Genomic DNA, 5,969 nt, shown 5'->3' on the forward strand with positions numbered 1-5,969 from the left:
GGACGCATTATCCGATTGTACGATACAGATTCACTCAAATAACAGGTATATTTGTACCGATCCTGCGGATTAAGCCAGCGCGCCAGATCCTCGACGGTGATGCCCCAACCTCCGCATCCAGGAACTGGTTACCGCGTGATGGCACATTGAGGCCGGTGTGCTGCTTAGCAGATAGTCCACCACAGCTAGTTAGTGATCTCATTGATCATGCATCTGCGTCATGTTATCATGAGAAACTGGTGTTCTTTTTTACTCCGATGGATATTGAGGTTATTGAAAATATTCCACTGAGTACCGATGGAAGAGAGGACTTTTGGGCCTGGCACTATGAGCGGTCCGGAATTTTTTCGGTGAGATCAGCATATAGAATGATGATCCGCGACAAGGCTACAACAACAACTTGGTCAGATGCAAGGTCGGAGAAGGAATGGGTTGATCTATGGAGAGTTAAATTACCACCCAAGATACGCATGTTCCTTTGGAGGTTAGCATGCCACTCTATCCCAACAGGAGACATACGTCATAGAAGGAACATGGCCCGAACAACCTCTGTGGTATTTGCGGGGAGGTGGACCCATGGAGGCATTCTCTACTTGACTGCAATATGTCGAGATGCACTTGGGTCCTGGAACACGAGGATATCAGGCACGTGCTGGCCCATAATCAGCATGTTGACGCCTGAGGTTGGATTACCAATGTGATGAAGGAACTAGCAAATGACGAGTTCATCAGGGTGGCGGTGAGACTCTGGGCGATCTGGCATGCTCGCAGAAAAGCCATTCATGGGAATATCTTTCAGAGCCCGCTATCCACGCATTGTTTTGTGGAGTGTTTTATTTCAGAGCTAGAGATGATGCTACCGAGTCCAAGTAACCCGCAGCCGGGTAAACCCCAGGGCCCGAGGTGGATCCCACCTCCAGCAGGTTATGCAAAAATTGATGTTGACGCGGCAACCTCAAAGGACTCAAACATGGTGGCCGTGGCTGCGGTTGCACGAGATGCAGGCGGGTTGTTCTTAGGAGCTTCAGCAGTTATGCTAAAAGGGATAACAGAAGTGGAAATTGCTGAATCTCTCGCTTGAAGGGAAGGACTGGCTCTAGCGAGTGACCTGCTCATCCGGAGGTTCAGGCTGGCATCCGACTGTGCAAATCTCTCTATCTCTTCTCTTCTCTACCTCTGTCTCTGCAACTGAAAAATTTCGTGCGATCCCGCGTGTACCCGGGCAGGACGATCCCTCTCCTCCCCACGATCCTTCCTTCCTGCGCACTCCTTCCTCTCCGCGCCGTCAATCACGCACCCGGCGCTCCTTCCCCCACGTGCTCCTTCCTTCCCCCGCGCGATCGTGCGATCCATCTCCGCCTCCAATCATGCTTCCTCCCCGTGCGAGATCCCTCTCCGCGCGCTCGCCTTCGCCGCCGCGCCCGCGCGCCTCTCTCCGCGCTCGCCCGTGCCGCCACGCCACTGCCGCCTCATCTCCCTCCCCGTCGCACCCCGCCGTCGTCTCTCTCGCCGAGCGGACGAGCCATCACCGTTGTCCCCGCCATCGCGCGCCGCGACCACCCTCGCCCGTCGCAAGCCGCCTGAGGAGGGGCGGCCAGATCCAGTGGGGGTGGGGCGCATCTAGGGTGGCGGCGGCCCTAACTGCAGCCCTGCGTCCCGATCTGGAGGCTTCCAAGTCGAAGAACGCATGCGTGTCGTCAACCAGCAAGGCGACCTCGTGCTCAACGCCGTGTGCACGTGGTGGGCCATCGTGGGTGCCGGCGTTGAGTACTCCGGCGATGCTGGCAAGCAGACATATATGACGGTGGCGGCGGCAGCGTTACGGTTCACTGGTTGAAGCCTGCGGCAACGTTCCAGTCAATTTTCAAACCAACTCGAAGAACATGTCCAACAGTGCTCGCTCGAAAAGGTGACGAATGGTTCCCTCGTTTGTTTTGGATTTCTCTGATGGGTTGAATTGATGAAGGATTTTGCTGATGGGTGTTGCCATGCCCGGCCAAGGCACTCAACAACTAATCTGAGTGCAATAGGCGTCTTCGTTGATGTTTTTTTTCATGTTCACATACTGCCACTGAATTCATCTGCCTCAAAAAAACATGGTCTTGTGATGTGGATGTGGTTCAACATTTTATTTATATGTTAACCACTTCACCTAATGTTTCTCCTTAGCGATATCTCCGGGACAACCAATTTGTTTATGTGGTTGAACATTTTCTTCACATGTTAGCCTAATGTTTATATTTAACTAATAGCTAATATGCATCCCTTTTATGCAGCTGATGTCAAACAACTTGCAGCAGAGTAAAATTGTGGACAATGTAGTGCTTCAGAAATCAAAGAGGGGAAAGAAAAGTAAGACATATTTCCTGGCCTTGTTTTGCATGAGTCGTATTGCTTTGTTTTGTTCATTCTAAGATTGGTAATCGGCTAAATGATAGCATATGTAATCAGCTATCAAGTGGAGTGTACCCAACTGTATTTTCACTATTAATAATGTCAATTGTAAATACCGTAAATTCTAAGTAGCTGCAATGAATTATGATTCAGTCCTAATGAACTGTAAATACTTGATGGAGGTGGCTTGATTCAGTCCTTTACTGTTCCATGCTCCAGTTGCAAATTTCCCTTTAGCTGAAAAATACTTGAGCTGAACCATAATATTGTTTAGTCTATCATAGAGATATGCTTATGTGCTTGCAATTTGCAATTTTTATGAAATACATGTCAATAATGAGGCAGGGGTACTTAGTTTATGAAATATATGTCCTTATTATTAATTAAGGTTCCTGTAACTTAGACATTTAATATAATATAAATAAACTAGCAAAAAGGTGTTATAATATTTCCACTTGAAGAGGAATTCTTTTGGTTATTTGTTGAAAATCGACTTATTAGTAGGTTTAAGTTATATTAATGTTGTCAGCTTTGGTAGTTAAATAATTTAACTTATGAATATGGACTTCTAGAAATTTCCCTGACGCAACTTCATCAATGTTTGTTATAGGCTTCTTCTGTTACATCTTTTTTTCGTTATTCCATATGAATGGCCATTAAAAACTATATAGACTATGCTCACCTTTACCATGCTTCAACCCTCCGTGTTTAAGTGATAGCCAAGTGATGAAAAATGCCCTTTTGGTATATTGCACTGTTCCTATTTTAGATAGGACAGATAGGTGCTTGGTTAAGATTTGCATTTCAGGTGTTTCGATTGATTGGCTGACAAATATATTACTCTTCTACTCCTTATGAGGGTTTACCTATCCCAGACTAAAGAGGAGGTATGACAGCAGCCATCTGGGAAGGAGGCGTCACATTGCGGTTCAACTACATGGAGTCACAAGTTTTAGAAGGACAGTGGGCAAAAGAGACTAGGATGTGTTCATTGGCTTGGCTGTAAAGGGAGCACGATGCTTGGTGCGGTAATTCTTGTTAGCAACATGATCTGTGTAACACTACTTTGACTGAACTGCATTCGTATACAAGAATTCTTGTTAGCAACATGACCTACTATTCAAGAACGGTCGAGAATTACAAGCCGTATAAATAATCTGTGTAACACTACTTTGACTGAACTGCATTCATATACAAGAATTCTTGTTAGCAACATGACCTACTATTCAAGAATGGTCGAGAATTGCAAGCCGTATAAATAATCTGTGTAACACTACTTTGACTGAACTGCATTCATGTACAAGAAGTTGCAATGCTTTCAGTTCTATCTGGAGAGTTAAAGATCATGTTGCACTAACCTGAATCACATTAGAGTCAAGTGCCTTGCCTTTGTCTCAATTCCTGTTTATAATACACCAGATGCTTTGTTTATTATAGTTTTGCAAAAGGCCTACTCTCCTAAAAATGGATCATTATCTGCCTTTGCTTATTTGTGGTGATTATGGATCATTATCTGCCTGATTTTGATAGTTTTGCAATAAGCCTTCTCTGCTGAAAATGGATGCACGAGTAATCTATGCCTTCATGTATTTCTCTCAGGTTTTGAACTGCCTAGACTGATACATTTAAACTTTTGAGGCTTAAGGAATTTATGATGCACAAAGCTTAACGAATTTGTGCTATAATATGATGCATTTTAACTTTTGAGCAATCTGTACTATAATAAGATGCACAAGACCTGTCTTGATTTTATCTATAAGCATTTCTTCATCACATCAACTGCTAAGTTTGCCTTTACAATTTGCAGATTCATTTGGTCCCCAGCAGCAACTTTGATTTTTAGAGATACATCAAATGTTTTTTCCTACATATTAAATCCATGAATAGTTTAAACTAGCTTTTATCCATCAGCTGAAAACAACGGATATTGAAAATCACCATCCTATTTGCAATGCAGCATTGGGCTGCAAACAACGCTCCTGAAAGCATTTGTTGCATCAAACTATTTTAGAACTCAATGTAAACTTGAGTTGTGGTACAGTTTGGCAACAAATGTAGAGGACGTTGGATGGTTGATTGGTCGGAAAGCCGGTAGAAGCAGTGGCACCTGATGAAGGGATAGGAGGTGCTGCTGGTTGTGCAGCACTGTAAATAGTGTGCGTCCAGCCTTGTGATGGCGCTGGGAGACTAGAGCTTAACTGTCATCGAGAGTAGGTGTCTTGGTAGGTACAGAAGGTTGCTTTGTGATGTTAGAAATGACTTGAGGTGACAGTCATTACTATTGTTACTGACCATTGACCAATAATGAAAACATCAAAAATTTTGTGCCTCTTGCAACATGCAAAAAAATTTGCACTGCGAAATGAGAGGAACATAGCATTCATGAAACCAAACGACACAAATGAATTGGGGATGCAAATCAGGAAATACCCAGGGTGGTCTGAACCCAAAACAACACTCCAAGTGGCACACAATATACAAAGACACTAGCACAAATTGAGGGCCGGGCATTATTTGTTCCCGTTGCAACGCACGTAAAGATCTATATAGTAGAGTTGGTGAGCTTGCGACACTGCGCTCTCCATGACTGTGTTAATTTCACGAACTTTGTCTTTTGGATTAAATGTCACTTTAATGGCGGTATTTAATTTTATAGTATTGTTATCTCATCGTGCGATCACGTATTTTTAGTACAAAAGTTTTAGTTGTCCCGTAGCAGCGCACGGGTACGCTATCTAGTGCTGTTAAAAATCTCACAGGCGACGGTATGGGCAGCTATGGCCAGATAATTAGGGAGGTGATGGCGGGAGGAAGAAGTTTTGAGGCCGTGGAGTTTGTGCATGAGAATCGGCAAGCCAACAACGATGCACACTTGTTAGCTCGCAGCTCGATTTATAGTCAGACGGGTAGACATGTTTGGTGTTTAGCTCCACCTGATGGTGTTTGTAACTCTTACTCTTATAATGGTCCTGTTTGGATACTCTAGCACAGCTAGAGGTTAGAGTTAGTTTCTAGCTTAGGACTAGCCCTGAACTAACTCTAGCCTAAGAGATGTTTGGATACAAGGGTTAAAATGATAATAAATGTGCTTTCCAAATCATTGGTGCGGGTGAAAGTAGAGAGAAAACGGTGGACCCCACCTCAAATAGCCCCAACTAGCCCAAATAATCACCTCTTTGGGGGGATAGTTTTTAGGGTGGGCTAGTTGCAAATAACCCACTCTAGCCCTCCTGTTTGGCTACTTTAGAGCTAGTTGAGCTCCAACTAGCCCAAACTAGCTTTAACCCAGGATCAAACAGGGCCATTAGTACAAATGTATGATGGGGAGAGTTTTCAATAAAAAAAAAGGTATATATATATATATTTTCTTCTCATAAATACAACAATAAATTATATTTCCATATAAATTTCAACAAGTATGGTAATCACAATGCTCTATTCCTCTATAGAAACGTGTATATATCTTCATTTAAGGTTTTCTGGCTCAGATGAAAAGTCACATTTCCATTTTTCTTTATTTCATTGTTTATAGAAACTAAGGTGTGGACTATTTAGTACAATCTAAGTTGTGTTTA

The 5,969-nt window shown here is 43.5% G+C and overlaps 1 long non-coding RNA gene across 1 annotated transcript; it reads left to right on the plus strand.

Moving 5' to 3' along the window:
• The first annotated feature begins 1,005 nt into the window (after nt 1–1,005).
• On the plus strand, nt 1,006–4,907 carry LOC136471150 (uncharacterized). The gene is made up of 3 exons (XR_010761950.1): nt 1,006–1,909; nt 2,277–2,352; nt 3,270–4,907. It is a non-coding gene; the product is annotated as an uncharacterized lncRNA (long non-coding RNA).
• The last annotated feature ends 1,062 nt before the right edge of the window (nt 4,908–5,969 follow it).

The sequence above is a fragment of the Miscanthus floridulus genome, chromosome 8 (assembly GCF_019320115.1).
Source record: "Miscanthus floridulus cultivar M001 chromosome 8, ASM1932011v1, whole genome shotgun sequence".
Classification (NCBI taxonomy): domain Eukaryota; kingdom Viridiplantae; phylum Streptophyta; class Magnoliopsida; order Poales; family Poaceae; genus Miscanthus; species Miscanthus floridulus.